Consider the following 14661-nt stretch of genomic DNA (forward strand, 5'->3'; position numbering starts at 1 on the left):
TCCTTCTAACTGTCAGGACCCTCAGCAGCAGGTCTGGTGGAGTTTGCTCGAGGTTCACTCCAGACCCTGTTTGCTTGGGTGTCAGCATTAGAGGCTGCAGAAGAGTGAATATTGCTGAACAGCAAATGTTGCTGTCTGATCATTCCTCTGGAAGCTTCGTCTCAGAGGGGTACCCGGCTGTGTGAGGTGTGAGGTGTGAGGTGTCAGTCTGCCCCTCGTAGGGGGTATCTCCCAGTTAGGCTACTTGGGTGTCAGGGACCCACTTGAGGAAACAGTCTGTTTGTTCTCAGATCGCAAACTCTGTGCTGGGAGAACCACTACTCTCTTCAAAGCTGTCAAACAGAGACATTTAAATCTGCAGAGGTTTCTGCTGCCTTTTGTTTGGCCATGCCTGGTCCCCAGAGGTGGAGTCTACAGAGGCAGGCAGGCCTCCTTGAGCTTCAGTGAGCTCCAGCCAGTTTGAGCTTCCTGGCTGCTTTGTTTACCTACTTAAGCCTCAGCAATGGCGGGTGCCCCTCCACCAGCCTCGCTGCTGCCTTGCAGTTAGATCTCAGACTGCTGTGCTAGCAATGAGGGAGGCTCCATGGGCGTGGGACCCTCTGAGCCAGGCGTGGGATATATTCTGGTGTGCCGTTTACTAAGACCCTTGGTAAAGCGCAGTATTATGGTGGGAGTGACCTGATTTTCCAGGTGTTGTGTGTCACGGTTTCCCTTGGCTAGGAAAGGGAATTCCCTTCCCCCTTGCACTTCCTGGGTGAGGCAATGCCTCGCCCTGCTTCAGCTCTCGCTTGGTGGGCTGCACCCATGGCCCTGTACCCACTGTCCGACACGCCCCAGTGAGATGAACCTGGTACCTCAGTTGGAAATGCAGAAATCACCCATCTGCTGTGTCGCTCATGCTGAGAGCTGGAGGCTGGAGCTGTTCCTATTCGGCCATCTTGGTGCCACCTCAGTGTCTCATTTTGAATTATTTCTATCCTAGATTCATTAATTCCTATTTTTTTCTTTGTAGATTTTTCTCTTTCCCTTTCTCTCTATTTCTCAGAGGCAATACAATGAAGTGGCCAAGTGCATAGTCTTTAGAGTTAGATGACTTAGGTGTTATTCCAGCTGCATCGCTGATTGGCTATATAATTTTAAGCAAGTTAACAATTACTTATTCCGTCTGTAAGCCTTAATTTCCTTGAACAGCACCTACATCATAGGTTTGTTGCAGAATTATGTGAGTTAATCCATGTTTAGTGTTTAGCAAAGTGCCTGGAACACAGGAAACACTCAGTGTTACTTGTATCTACTACTATTACCAGTAGAATTAGAGTGAATTGGCCAATATCACACATGCAAAATCCTGAGTGCAAGTCCAACTTGACTCCACAACCTGAGTTTTTAATGATCACCCTATTCCATTTTATGTAGAATGCATGTTTTGAATGATTCTACTGGGAGCAAGCTGCCCTCTAGAACAGTGGTTTTAGTTATGTGTGTGTATGGTGTGTAGGAGGTGGGGGCTTGATGTAACATAAAAAACAGAATACCCTGATCACTTTAGGAGCCTTTTCAAAGTACACTTGCTTGGCACCCCGTCTGAGAAAGTTTGATAAGCCTTGGGGGTGGGCTACGGCAGGGATGTGTATTTTCAATGAGCTTCCCTGGTGATCTGATGCACTCTGTGGTTGAGAAAACTGATTTGGAAGAAGTTGCTACGTTTTGCTGAAGTGGAATGAGCCTCCTAACAGAAATCCTAGAAAATCATCCAAGGAGGAAGCCAAATGGAAAGAAAGAAAAATGTTCTTAGATTCAGTATGCCTCATGGAAACATTCATAACAATCAACACTTTTTTTTCCCCTATTTTCACTGCTGTGACTCACATTTCTACATGCAAAACATACTTCAGCTGCCACATCAGTATTTTAAAAAATTCAGCTAGTTCCTATTTACCTAGTTTTTCTTTTGATAAGAACTTCAGTTAACTCCTACAGTACCAAATCTATATATAATCCCCAAAATGTTCACTACCACAGATTGACTTCAAATATATAATTCAACAACAGCAAAAATAAAGTAAAGATTATTAAGGATTTTCTGGTGCTTTAGCAAGACATTATTTCATTGTTTTTTTAATCCTAAAGTGAAATTGTTAAATTTATTTTTGAGTCCTTCCTGGGACTCCATTAAAGTAACAGGAAAGAGAGAAGAAAACCTACAGGACACAAAAACAAAAGGGATAGGAGAAGAGGAGCAATTAGTGGTAAGATAATTCAGTGAAGGCAGATTGACCACACTGCCTGGTGAGCAGAGATGAGGAAGCCCTACCAAGACATTAGATAAAAAGAATTGCAGCCAAGGAGGGAAAAATTTGTTCACAAAACTGGAGAGACCTGGGACCTAGAAATGCCAAGTTCAATAGAGGGTGGAATTGCAATGCAGGATTTAAAACAAGGGGCTTGACTGAAACTCTACAGGCAGAATAGATGCTTCTCTCCAGCCCAACACACTGCAAAAAACAAGGAGATCTTTTTTCCTTCCTTACTTATTTATAGAAATAGAACACATTGGAGAAAAATTAAGGCAGTTATCAAGGCCCCCCATATTCACACTCTCTGGCCACTCAATGCTCACAGCCAGCTTTTCTCTTGACCCATTCATAAATAACTATGGGTATCTAAGGATCACTAGAAATGTATGGGAAGCTGGCAAACTGAGAGAAAATAACTGGGGCATATAAATAGCAACATATTTTGGAGGAAACAGAGCAAGGCACAGAACTTTTTAAAAAAGTGTATAACACACTACAATTAGTGTTGCTGAAGACTTGGAAGAATAACACTCCCATCAAACAGGAAGAGGATGCTATTAAAAGACAATAGAATAAGGAAACACCCTTGGAAGTTGAAAATTATACATAAAAATAAAAACATAAAATATACAATTAGAATATGAAGTGGAAGGAATCTTCTAAATAATGGAACGAAAGATAAAAGGATACAAACTATTAGACAGGGCTGGGCATGGTGGCTCACACCTGTAATCACAGCACTTTGGGAGGCCAATGTGGGCAGATCACCTGAAGTCAGGAGATCAAGACCAGCCTGGCCAATATGGTGGAACCCCATCTCTACTAAAAATACAAAAAATTAGCCAGGCGTGGTGGCATGTGCCTATAGTCCCAACTACTCGGGAGGCCGAGGTGGGAGAATTGCTTGAATCTGGTGGGTGGAGGTTGCAGTGAGCTGAGATTGTGCCATTGCACTCATACAGTCTTAAAACAAAAAATACAAAAAAAAAAAAAAAAAAAAAAAAGAGAAAAGAAAAAAGAAACTATTAGAAACAAGAGGCAGAAAGGCTCCATATGGTTGGCTATGGCAGAGACTGTCAGTGCTCACCAGTATCTGTAAAGTCTTCGCCTCCTTTGGCTCATTTCTCTGCTACATTTCCCAGCCTTTATTATAGTTCGGAGTTCTGGTAAAAGTGATACAGCTTCCTTTTTATAATGGAGCCCTAACATGTCCTGTGAAATCCTTCATCCTCTCCCATATAGTAGGTGACTGCAGAGAACACAGTAAAATGATTCTAAGGCTCTGGGTGACACAAAGCCACTAGGGCAAAAGAACCACTACTGGTTTGATTAAAAATTATTAGGGCTATTAAAAATAGTCCTTGAGCCACTAACTGGTGCAGACCCTCCCCTGTAATGTGTATTGGTGGAGGAGATAGCTAGGAGATGCTCTGCTAGCTATCTCCTTCACCAACACACATTACATTGTTACATCAGTGAGAAAAAAAAGTCCTTTGTGGTGTTACATTGCTAAGATTTTGGCATTGCTTGCTATAGCATTTAGCCTATCTTGCTAGTACAACTACTGAATAATGAGTTCCTGAAAGAGAGGATAGCAAAAAAAAACAGGGAAAATTTTTAAACAGATAATAGGAGAGAATTTCCCAGAGTTGAAAGACACAGATCTTTATATTGAGAAAGTCTAGTGAGAGACCAACAAAATAAATGAGAAATATGGCTAATGCCCAGATATATCACTGTGAAATTTCAAAATACCAATGTCATGGGCTGAACTGTGTCCCCTAAATTTCATATGTTGGAGTCCTAACTCTTAGTACCTCAGAATGTGACTGTATTTGAAGAATGGGCTTTTAAAGAGGTAATTAAGTTAAAATAGGGTCACTGGGTTGGGACCTAATCCAATATGACTGGTGTTCTTAAAAGAAAAGGAAATCAGGACACAGACAATGCAGACAGAAAGATAACCTAACCATGTGAGGACACAGTGAGAAAGTGGTCGTCTGCGAGCCAAGGAGAGAGACTTCAGGAGAAACCGTAAACCTGCTGACATCTTGCTCTTGCACTCTGGTATCCAGAATTGTGAGAAAATAAATTTCTACTGTTTAAACCACCCAGTCTATGATATTTTGTTATGGCAGCCCTAGCAAGCAAATACAACCAAGAATGAAGAGAAGTTCATAAATACTTTCAGAAAACAAAAACAAAGCAAATTATCTACAAAAGAAGGAGAATCAGGCTGGCCTTGGATTTCTTATTAGTGATACTGGGTGCTGTAAGGCAGCGGAGCAATGTTTTCAAGTTCTGAGGAAAAATCATTTTAAATCCAGAATTCTATACTCAGATTAAGTATCAATCAAATGTGATGGCAGAATAAAGGTACTGTCAAACCTGTAAGAACTTAGAAAGTTTTGCCTCCCACACATCATTAGTTATGGAAGTTATTTGAAAATATATTTCATGAAAGAAAGGTGTTATTGCAAAAAAGAGGAAGAAATAAGCCTCAGGAAAAATAGGCTACATTTTTTATAAAACATGGGAGAGAGATGAAGGGAGGGCATCAGTAGAGGGTCGGCAGGGGCAAAGCTCAGCTGGCAATGTCCGGATTGTCAAGTACTGATTTGGTAGCACAGAAACAAAACCTTAATTCCCCTAGTCTAGGCTTGCCAGCTTTGACAAATACAATTATATCCCATAAAATATTTGAGACATACTTACACTAAAAAAATTGTTTATATGAAATTCAAATTTAACAGGGAGTGCTACACTTTATCTGACAACCCTGTTAGTCTGAAGGCACTCATTTTTGTGTTTCTTAGCACCTGGTACAATACCTGGCACATAGGAGGCACTCATTAAGTAGTCAGTGAAATGTCATCCAAAACACTTCTGCACTGTAAGGATGATGGAAAATTAAGAAAAATATCCCAATCAAGAAACAGTAAGGGACTCTTGAGGGGCTCAGAATTTCTAACTATTTCGTGCTTCTGTATAATTTCAGAAACAGAGCATGATTTGATAGACACATCTCATAAAGTTCATATTTGTTTATTTATGACATTTTACTTCATCAGCAAATCGTCCAACATACTGAGTCCATAATCTATTGTATTCATTATTTGCTGTAAACCTGATATTTATGTTTTATAACTTTGTAAAATTGAATTTTATTTTTAGAATTTCAGTTGAAAATATAATTTATTGTATTGATTAGTTCTCTTGAAATAATTTAAAAGCATTTGTGCTTTGCTACATGTATTTGTAAATTCCGCATGAAATTCTACTTTAGAGGAAAAAATTAACAGAAAATCTATTGACCAGTAGGTGCTAATTTTGGGGCACTGTTTGAAATAATTATAGTTCTACATTTTGAAGATGCGTATTATGACAGAAACCTTATTGTGTTTATCCTTCAGAAATTCCTTGGCTTTTTTCTTGTTTTGAAGAAGTGGTAAAGTGATAAATTAAAATTCACAGCTTATTACTGTGACAGAAGATTAAAAATAGAGGAATTTAAAAACGAACCTTTGTGTTTCTAAAAATGTAAGAAGCACTGTTTTATGATTTTTTCACATGTTTGGGGGGTTTGGGGAAAAACATATTTGATCTCTCTTTGACTGCAAGCAAAAGTCAAGTTGGTCGAATTTAAAGAGACTTGTTCTTATCATACAATGTCATCTCTTATTTTCAGCAGAGATAGAAGAAATTGAGTGAGAAAATTGAAAAATCATTTTAACGCTCCCAAAAGAAATTGTAACATGAGCTGGAACATATGGGTAATTTGTGAAGTAAAGTCAGCTATGGAGTCTAATCATTTTCAATGTGATTTTTATTACTGAAGCGTTTGAAACTAAGAGAAGCTTTCTTTTTCTTTCTTTCTTCTTTTTTTTTTTTTGTTTTCAGATACAAAAGTCTGATCAGCCTTCTTTGAACTTTATGTTTCATTTGTAACTGGGGGATTGAAAAACATGACTCATGAGATATGATAAAAATGCAACTTCACTTTTGTCCCCTATTGCTCCTTTAAAATTTATTTAGTGGAATAAATCCCTTTTCCCCTGGGTGGAGGGCTGGTTCCATTAATTTTTTGCTCACATTTAGATAACAGACTGTACCAATATCACTTTAGGTCAAAACCAGTCTCAATTTAAACATTAGAATGTCCATTTCCCAACCATCAAAACATAAATGTTAAATTTTCTCTTTTTTCCCATCAGGTCCTATTGTACTGGGATGGGAAGGGCCTTGTCATTCCCCCCCTTTAATATTTCTCCTTTTTCCCCAGCTTGCTGTGTTTTGACTTTTCCAGGGGCAGAGGGAATTAAGGGGAAGGAATACAGTCTTTACATGCAGTCAGAACTGGCTACATAATTTTCAGGGCCCAGTAAAAACATGAAATGTAGGGTCCCTTGTTCAAAAAGGAGGAAAAATATGTCCCTAAAAGTACTCAAATATAAAGCTTTTTCTCCTCTATCACAGTCTGTCTCAACTTGACATGGTATTTTTATTGGCTATTTAATGTCATCCTAAGAAAAAAATTAAATTAGTGTTATTTTGCTGGTTATCTTTATATTTTGCAATACCTATTTTCAAAGCAAATGTAAAAGCACTTAACTTGTATGCACAGTTACTGAAATTGTACAACTTGCATTTTGCAGTTAGGACATACATGCACAGAACCATGGAAACAGTGTCCACAACTAACTCCACTGTTTTATTCCACTTCCTGATACATGTAAATGCTACCAGCACTCTCTACCTTGGGCTTATCAATGAGTAAGGAAAGACTGAAAGAAAAAGGAATTACGACTTTCTTTGTCTTTCCCTTTCCTTCTGTGTTATCATTTTTAGTGTAAATGGTTAGCTGATTCAGAAAAGTGAAATGGGTAAGGAGGAACAACCCTAACCTATATGATAGAGTTACTTGGTTGTTTGTGTTTCTTAGAATGCTATTGTCTTCTTTTTACTGAAAGCAAATTCTGATTCACATGCATAATGTGGCCTGTGGGGCCTGTAAGCAGGCACTGCTTACTAGGTTAAAGGTATAATGCATTTACCTCATACTCACTTTGAGTCTTGCTGAACTCCCAGGCATTGTGGGTCTGCTGGAATTCAGTGTCATGGGACATCAAAAATGGTATATGCAAATGGGGCAGCAAGGAATGGCAGGCACACATTGTCCTATTGGACTTACAAAACACAAGTTCATACAATTATTAAGAATTTTAATACACAGAGCGTTAAACCAAGCATGGTGTCAGGGAAGGGCCCTTCTGAGTGCAGGGTTCCATGACACTGCATAGGTTGCACACTGATCTTGAATGCAATTTTCTCCTTCCTGTTGGAGTCCTGTTGACCCCTCCAGGGGGTTGAATTAGCCAGGCATTCAGCTGACTCCTGTGAGGTCCACATCTGGTCTACAGTCCATTCTTATCATGTGTGGTTTGCTGCAAAGACAACTACTTCCTTCATGCAGCAACAGTCTGTACTTACTTTGCCATCAAAGAAGCTCCCCAGTTTTCCTGGGGAGATAGCCAACTTTTGTTGTCTCTCTACATGGTCCCAACGAAGCACCCTGCCTGTAGGCTGGAGGTGAAAGAGCAGAAAGCTTTCAATTTTTTTTTTTTTTTTTTTTTTTTTTTGTGATCTGATAGGTTAGAGGTCACAAGACAGCATCCTCATGTTCCTCACTAAGTCCTCTCCCTAGATCTACTTTCGTTTTCGTTTTCTTTTTTTTTTTTTTTTTGAGACAGTCTCTTTCTGTTACCCAGGCTAGAGTGCTGTGGTATGACCTTGGCTCACTACAACCTCTGCCTTCCAGGTTCAAGTGATTCTCCTGTCTCAGCCTTCCCAGTAGCTGTGATTACAGGCACCCACCACCACGCCTGGCTAATTTTTGTATTTTTAGTAGAGACAGCATTTCACTATGTTGGCCAGGCTGGTCTCGAACTCCTGACCTCAGGTGATCCGCTCGCCTCAGCCTCCCAAAGTGCTGGGATTACAGGAGTGAGGCACCACACCTGGCTTACTAGATCTACTTTCTCAAGTCTTTTATACCTCCCTGTAGGTACAAACCAATTTCAGACTTTGATCTGGTTTTTGGATAATGTCTTAAAAATCAGCACATGCTTTTTTCTCAAAAATCACTTGGTATGTGATATCTGTCCTATCTTAGAGCCTTAGCTGAAATTCCCAAATTAATTGTTCTGTTTCATGTAAATTATCATAGTGAGTGCTAAGTATGCCATGGGGGACAGGGATTGAGTGTGTTAAAACTTTGGTCTTTTTGAGTTCCCTGAGGCCATATAGGAGAATTTGGATGCTGATGAGTGCTTCCTCATAATATTCTGCTAAGCTTTCAATCTATCTTGAAGCACATAAAATAGGGGCATTGATCAAAAGCATGCTCATTATATGTTGGTCTGAGGAGTTTAAGCATTTTATATTGCTGTACCTGAGACCAAACTATTTGTATGGAGATAATATGCTGCAGGGAACAAAAACAGGGCTCCAATATCAGAGAGATATGGATATGATTTCTGTTTACTCTACTTTTTACTTTATTACCTTGTGGCAGTTACTTGACCTTTCTGAACTTTAATTTCTCATCTTGCAACACTGAAACTCTATACCCACTAAGCACTAATTCTGTGTGTTTTCTACTCTTAGCCTTGGCAACCACCTTTCTACTTTCTGTTTTTATGATTTTGATACTTTAGATACTTCATATGGGTGAAGTCATATATTATTTGTCTTTTTGTGACTGGGTTCTCTTGCTTAGTATAATGTTTAATGTTTTCAGGTTTCTTCCATGTTATAGCATGTGGCAGGATTTTCTTCTTTCTCGAGGTTGCGTGTTGTTCCATTGTATACCATTCATCTGTCACTGGACATAGGGGGCGCTTCCATCGTTTGGCTATTGTGAATAATCCATGATGAACTGAAGTGTCTAGATACCTCTTTGAGATACTATTTTGAATTCTTTTGAATATATATGCAGAAGTGAGATTGTTGGATCAAATGGTAATTTTCTTTTTCACTTTGTAGGGAGTCTCACTGTTTTCCATAATGGCTGCACCATTTTACATTTCCCCTGAGTGTGTACAGGACTTCAATTTCTCTACATCCTCATCAACAGTTATTTTCTGTTCTTTTGATAGTGGTCATCCTGCTGTGTATAAAGTGATATTTCATGGTGGTCTTGATTTGTATTTTCCTAATGAGTGATGTTGAGAATCTTTTCATATCCTTCTTGCCCATCTGCATATCTTCTTTAGAGTATTCAAGTTCTTTGTCCATGAATAAGTCAGGTTATGTTTTTTATCATTGAGTTTTAGAATTCGTTATATATTTGGGATATTAATACCTTATCACATATATAACTTGCAAATATTTTCTCCCATTCTGTAGGTTACCTTTTCACTCTGTTGATTGTTTCCTTTGATGTGCAGGAGTTTTAAAATGTAATGTAGTCCCATTTGTCTATTTTTCCTTTTGTTGCCTGCACTTTTGGTGTCATAATCAAGAAATCACAGCCAAATCTAATATACTGAATCTTTTTCTTTATGTTTTCTTCTAGGAGTTTTATAGTTTGAGGTCATACATTTAGGTCTTTAATCTATTTTGAGTTAATTTTTGCATGTCGTGTAAAATAAAGGTCCAATTTCATTCTTTTACATGTGGTTATCTAGTCTTCCCAAGACAATTTGTTGAAGACGCTGTCCTTTTACCATTATGTAATCTTGACACCTTTGTCAAAAATCATTTGGCTATATATTAAAGAGTTTATTTTTTGGCTCATTTTCTGTTCAATTGATCTATATATCTGTCTTCATGCTAGTACAACAGCATCTTAATTACTGTTGCTTTGTAGTATGTTTTGAAATCAGGAAAGTGTGAGGTCTCAAACTTTGTTATTTTTCCAGATTGTATTGGCTATTTCAGAGCCCCTTGAGATTTCATATGAATTTTAGAATGATGCTATAGTAAATGGGATGTTTTTCTTAATTTTATTTTCAGATTGGCTATTGTTAGTGTATAGAAACACAATTGATTTTTGTTTGCTTTTGTATTCTTCGACATTGTAGAAATCATTTATTAGTTGTATATTGTGTATGCATGTGTGTCATCTTCAGAGTTTTCTACATGTAATAGCATATCATCTGCAAACAAAGATAATTTTACTTCTTTTCTAATTTGGATGCCACCTTTCCCCTTGTTTTTGGTCTAACAGTTCTGGCTAGGATTTCTGTACTGTGTTAAATAGTAGTGGTGGTAGGCATCCCTCTCTTGTTTCTGATCTTACAGGAAAAGCTTTCATTCAATATGACGTTGTCTGTGAGCTTTTCATATATTCCTGTTTCTTTGGTGTAAGTTTCTGAAGATTTAATTTAACCCTTTAAATGAACCTTACTTCTCTCTTTCTTTGGGTGTCTTGTTCTGTTGGGATTTTGGCAATTGAAAAATCAGCCACCTCTCCTATACTTTACAGTCTGGTTTTATACCACAAGGATTTTCTCTATTCAGCTTGGCAAGATATTCCAGAGACCTTTCAAATGTTTTGCAAGGATATATCCTCCACCTTTGGTACTGCAGACATGGGTGCATGTTGATCACCTTTCTTGTCACAGGCCTTGAATCTGGTGTCATCATGTTCCTATTCTTGTCAGTGCTTGTATTAGGCAAGACCTATCTCCTGAGCATTCCTTTTGAAAGTCAGAACATTGAATGTACATTCTACTCCCTTCCCTCCCCAGAGAGAAAACAGGGTTTCAGCGTTTCATAAGAACCTCAACTGCTTTCTGAGTTTTTCACAAAGGCAGTTGGTCTGTGTATTGTTGTTCATTCATGAAGGAATGAGTATCTAGGACTTCCCATTCTACCATCTTGATGATGGCATCTCCCTTATATCCCTTTTCTTAAGTAAAGCACTTTAGCTTTGCCTAGGTTTTTCTAACTTTGCATCTTCACACTCTTCATTGAACTCTATCTTCAAGTATGTAGGTAATTACTTTAAAAATAGTGTGCTTAATAAGCAAAGAGTTCTTTAACTTCTAGGACTCTTTTCCTAGATGAGTAAATTATAAATAATAAGAGGGTTTTCTTCCTTTTTTTGTCTTAGGAATTTCCAAAATATCTTAGAAATGAGAGAAGGGGCCCTGAAAAGCAATATGAAAACGGCACGAACTTCAACTAGCCCGTATAGAACTGTCCTAGTACATGTGCCTCCTAAGACTGTGAAGCAGAGCATGGGCTGTATTTCAGCCTCTCACTCACCACTTTAGCCAAACACCCATGTGCAGTAAACAACCTGCACAACTCTATGTGGCAGCCCTGAGGAGGGATGGATAAAGTAGTAGATGGGGCCTTTGGGAAAGATGATCTCTGAGAAGTTGCCAATTCCTATGGGGCTGGAATAATTTTAGACAGGACTGGCTAATGTCCCATTGTAAAGTCATCTGCTGAGAAACAACATAATCATTTCAGTTTCCCTGGAGCCATCATTAAAGTTGTCTATGAATGAATTTTTGAGTTGGTGATACTTTGAGGAATAAGGATGTTGAGTCTGGGCTGGGCGAGGTGGCTCATGCCTGAAATCCCAGCACTTTGGGAGGCCGAGGTGGGTGGATCACGAGGTCAGGAGATCGAGACCATCCTGGCTAACACGGTGAAACCCCGTCTCCACTAAACATCCGTCTTCACTAAACATACAAAAAATTAGCCAGGTGTGGTGGTGGGCACCTGTAGTCCCAGATACTTGGGAGGCTGAGGCAGGAGAATGGTGTGAACCCGGGAGGCGGAGCTTGCAATGAGCCGAGATCACGCCACAGTGACCCATGGTAGAAATATGACCGGAGAGACCTGTAACATGGGGATGACTCAGGAATGACCTTAAGACTAACCACCTTCTCCCCAAATATCCTGGAGGTGTGTGCTTTGATTATAGGGAAGACTAATGCTTGGGTTAGATTTATATAAAATGGAATTCATAACGTATGTGGATATACTCAAGGGAGGCCTAGAGTATAATGATGAAGAGTATTAGTTCAGACCTCTGGAATCATATCCCAGTGTGGTATACAATATTCACTATGGCCCCTAAATATCCCCAGTTCCTGGTATTCATATCCTTGTGCAATCTTCTCCCCTTCAGTGTGGGCTGAATTTAGTGACTTCCTTCTAGAAAATAGAATATGGCAGATTTTATGTACTGTTACTTCTGAGAGTAGGTTACAAAAAGACTATGACTTTTTTCTTGGGCGCTCTCCATTTGCTCTCTTTTGCTTGCTCTAAAGTAAGTCAAATAGCTGCCATGTTTTGAGTTGCTTTATGGAGAGGCCCACAAGTCAAGAAACTGAGGGAGATCTCTGACAAATAACCAGCCAGTAACGGAATTCTGCCAACAGCTACATGAGTGAGTGGTCTTAGTCTGTTTCGTGTTGCTTTAAAGGAATACCTGAAGTTAGGTTAAAAAAAAAAAAAAAGGAGATTTATTTGGCTGTTCTATTCTGCTAGGTAGAAGATTGGGCATCTGGTGGAAACCTTAGGCTGCTTCCATTCATGGCAGAAGGTGAAGGGAAGATAGAATCTACAGAGATTACATGGTGAGAGGTGGGGGAGCAAGGGTGGGGAGGTGCCAGGCTCTTTTTAACAACCAGTTCTCTTGAGAACTAATAAAGTGAGAATTCACTCATTACCACAAGGACATCATCAAACTATTTATGAGGGGTCCAGCTCCATGACCCAAACACCCCCAATTAGACACCATCTCCAACACTGGCGATCAAATTTCAACATGAGATTTTTGGGGGACAAACATACAAACTATAGCATTTGGCCATCATCCTGACTACAGTCTATGAGAGAACTTAAGGGAGAGGCACCAAACTTTATTGCTACATCAGCTATGTATTGCTGAGTAATAAAATTCCTAGAAGTTTAATGGCTTGAAAAAACAATAATATTTATTATCTTACAGTTTCTGGGTGACAGAAATTTGGGGGTGCTTCACCTGGATGATTCTGACTTGGGGTCTCTCATGAGGTATAGTCAAGATGCTAGCTGGGGCTACTGTCACCTCAGGAGTTGACTGGAGTTGGAGAATTCACTTCCAAAATGGCTCCCTGATATTGCTGGCAAGTTGATTGTAGGAGGTCTTAGTTATTTGTCACATGGCTCTCTTTCTATGACTTCTTGAATGTTTTCAGAGTATGGCATCTGGCTTCCCCTAGAATGAGTGATTCAAAAGAAGAAGAGAAGCTGCAATGCTTTTTATGATCTAGCACCAGAAGTCACACACTGTCATGTTTGCCATGATGATTGATGACACAAACTATCTCTAATATAATGTGAGAAGGGACTACCCAAGGGTATGATGATTAGGAGGCAAGATATTTGACCTTGGACTGGCTGCTTAATATTGCTAAACTTCAGCTTCCTTAGCTTTGAAATGCAGATAATATGACAATTGCCTTTTAGAATTGTAAATATTAAATGTATTATTTCAGATAACCAGTATAGGCAGGTTCTCTTTTCTTATTGTAAGTTTTCTAAAAAAGGGTGTACGGAAAATAAAAAAAAATTATGGGCGTTCCTAGTATAGCTGTCTTGAGTTATAAGAGAATCTTATGTGTGTACTTAATAAATGTTAACTATTTTAATTATTATTATTAGTTATGAGGATATAAATACTTATATTGTAGAGCTGACTCATCTTTGTTAACTTTAGTTCAGAGGGTTCCATAGATGATTTGTTGTGTGATCACCTTACATCTGAAGTTCATTTGGAGGCTATCTAATGGCACCTCTTGATTTAACCACATTTAACACATTATGACCTAATAAAATATTCTGGCTAGTGAGACTGCCTTATTACATGTCACAGAAATTAAAGCACAGCTTCTAATATAAATGTGCTGTCCTTAATGTGCTGGCAGAGAACTTTTTGCTGACAGGGTCAGCAGAATACAGAACATGCCTGATCTAAAATATCTGCAGGTCAGCTCAGATATTCTGAGTCTTGTTTAGGTTTCAGAGAGGGGAATTATATTTGCTTTCTGTCTCCTGAAGGTGGAGTACAGACTCAGGAGGAAGATGGAATATAGTTTTAGGAATATTTTTTTCATAAGGAGCAGAAATTCTTTCAAGCTTACTTAACAGTGGGTGCATTTATTTTCATTCTTCAGAAAAATCTCACAATATTATAGAATACAATTAAGGAAATAGCCAGGTCTCATGAAACTGGAAATTCATCAGGTAGTTTTTCTTTCTGTCTTGCTGCATGATCTTTACCTGTCATCTCAGGGTCTTCTAAAATGGTCCATGATGACCTTCTAAGATGGTCCATCATGACCAAACACTCCTGGTA

The 14661-nt window shown here is 38.8% G+C and overlaps 2 long non-coding RNA genes across 2 annotated transcripts in view; one reads left to right on the plus strand and one right to left on the minus strand.

Moving 5' to 3' along the window:
* The window catches only part of LOC105481905 (uncharacterized), a 38594-nt gene extending 34877 nt beyond the window's left edge, over positions 1–3717 (minus strand). The window contains exon 1 of the long non-coding RNA XR_987261.3: positions 3385–3717. This is a non-coding gene — a long non-coding RNA (uncharacterized lncRNA). The remainder of the gene's footprint in view (positions 1–3384) is intronic.
* Positions 1–14661, plus strand: part of LOC105481906 (uncharacterized) — a 101590-nt gene that overhangs the window by 35708 nt on the left and 51221 nt on the right. The gene's annotated exons all lie outside the window — the stretch shown is intronic.

This window comes from Macaca nemestrina, chromosome 7, assembly GCF_043159975.1.
Source record: "Macaca nemestrina isolate mMacNem1 chromosome 7, mMacNem.hap1, whole genome shotgun sequence".
Classification (NCBI taxonomy): Eukaryota; Metazoa; Chordata; class Mammalia; order Primates; family Cercopithecidae; genus Macaca; species Macaca nemestrina.